Source organism: Capricornis sumatraensis, chromosome 16 (assembly GCF_032405125.1).
Source record: "Capricornis sumatraensis isolate serow.1 chromosome 16, serow.2, whole genome shotgun sequence".
NCBI lineage: Eukaryota > Metazoa > Chordata > Mammalia > Artiodactyla > Bovidae > Capricornis > Capricornis sumatraensis.
The window spans coordinates 10,837,509-10,839,730 of NC_091084.1; the positions used below are offsets into that span (position 1 = coordinate 10,837,509).

The following is a 2,222-nucleotide window of genomic DNA, read 5'->3' on the forward strand; positions in this document are numbered from 1 at the left end:
CTCTACACATCTGTATCACTTTTGCTGTCTTGCATACACGGTCATCATTGCCGTCTTTCTAAATTCCATATATATGTGCTAGTATACTGTATTGGTGTTTTTCTTTCTGGCTTACTTCACTCTGTATAATCAGCTCCAGTTTCATCCATCTCATTAGAACTGATTAAAATGTATTCTTTTTAATGGCTGAGTAATACTCCATTGTGTATATGTACCACAGCTTTCTTATCCATTCATCTGCTGATGGACATTTAGGTTGCTTCCATGTCCTGCCTATTATAAACAGTGCTGTGATGAACATTGGGGTACATGCATCTCTTTCTATTCTGGTTTCCTCGGTGTGTATGCCCAGCAGTGGGATTGCTGGGTCATAAGGCAGTTCTATTTGCAATTTTTTAAGGAATCTCCACACTGTTTTCCATAGTGGCTGTACTAGTTTGCATTCCCACTAACAGTGTAGGAGGGTTCCCTTTTCTCCACACCCTCTCCAGCATTTATTGCTTGCAGGCTTTTGGATTGCAGACATTCTGACTGGTGTGAAGTGGTACCTCATTGTGGTTTTGATCTGCATTTCTCTAATAATGAGTGATGTTGAGCATCTTTTCATGCATTTGTTAGCCATCCATATGTCTTATTTGGAGAAATGTCTATTTAGTTCTTTGGCCCATTGTTTGATTGGGTCGTTTATTTTTCTGGAGTTGAGGTGCAGGAGTTGCTTGTATATTTTGGAGATTAGTCGTTTGTCAGTTGCTTCATTTGCTATTATTTTCTCCCATTCAGAAGGCTGTCTTTTCACCTTGCTTATAGTTTCCTTTGTTGTGCAGAAGCTTTTAATTTTAATTAGATCCCATTTGTTTATTTTTGCTTTTATTTCCAGAATTCTGGGAGGTGGATCATAGAGGATCCTGCTGTGATTTATGTCAGAGAGTGTTTTGCTTATGTTCTCCTCTAGGAGTTTTATAGTCTCTGGTCTTATGTTTAGATCTTTAATCCATTTTGAGTTTATTTTTGTGTGTGGTGTTAGAAAGTGATCTAGTTTCATTCTTTTACAAGTGGTTGACCAGTTTCCCCAGCACCATTTGTTAAAGAGACTGTCTTTACTCCATTGTATATTCTTGCCTCCTTTGTCAAAGATAAGGTGTCCATATGTGTGTGGATTTATCTCTGGGCTTTCTTTTTTGTTCCAGTGATCTATATTTCTGTCTTTGTGCCAGTACCATACTGTCTTGATGACTGTGGCTTTGTAGTAGAGCCTGAAGTCAGGCAAGTTGATTCCTCCAGTTCCATTCTTCTTTCTCAAGATTGCTTTGGCTATTCGAGGTTTTTTTGTATTTCCATACAAATCTTGAAATTATTTGTTCTAGTTCTGTGAAAAATATGGCTGGTAGCTTGATAGGGATTGTGTTGAACCTGTAGATTGCTTTGTGTAGTATACTCATTTTCACTATACTGATTCTTCCAATCCACAAACATGGTATATTTCTCCATCTATTAGTGTCCTCTTTGATTTCTTTCATCAGTGTTTTATAGTTTTCAATATATGGGTCTTTAGTTTCTTTAGGTAGATATATTCCTAAGTATTTTATTCTTTTCATTGCAATGGAGAATGGAATTGTTTCCTTAAAAAATATGGAATGCTTCACAAATTTGCATGTCATCCTTGCACAGGGGCCATGATAATCTTCTCTGTATCGTTCCAATTTTAGTATATGTGCTGTCGAAGCGAGCACCTATTTCCAGTTTTTAAAGGAATCTCCACACTGTTCTCCATAGTGGCTGTACTAATTTGCATTCCCACCAACAGGGTAAGAGGGTTCTTTTTTCTCCACACCCTCTCCAGCATTTATTGTTTGTAGACATTTTGATAGCAGCCATTCTGATTGGCGTTAGATGGTACCACACTGTGATTTTGATTTGCATTTAATGAATGATGTTGAGCATTTTTTCATGTGTTTGTTAGCCATCTGTATGTCTTCTTTGGAGAAATGGCTGTTTAGTTCTTTGGCCCATTTTTTGATTGGGTCACTTATTTTTCTGGAATTGAGCTTCAGGAGTTTGCATACTTTTGAGATTAATTCTCTGTCAGTTGCTTCATTTGCTACTATTTTCTCCCATTTTGAAGGCTGTCTTTTCACCTTGCTTATAGTTTCCTTTGTTGTGCAGAAGCTTTTAAGTTTAATTAGGTCCCATTTGTTTATTTTTGCTTTTATTTCCATTACTTT

The 2,222-nt window shown here is 37.0% G+C and overlaps 1 non-coding gene across 1 annotated transcript; it reads right to left on the reverse strand.

The window, feature by feature from the left end:
- Window positions 1–1,623: 1,623 nt before the first annotated feature.
- Window positions 1,624–1,730, reverse strand: LOC138093321 (U6 spliceosomal RNA). The gene has a single exon (XR_011146055.1). It is a non-coding gene; the product is annotated as a U6 spliceosomal RNA (small nuclear RNA).
- Window positions 1,731–2,222: the final 492 nt, after the last annotated feature.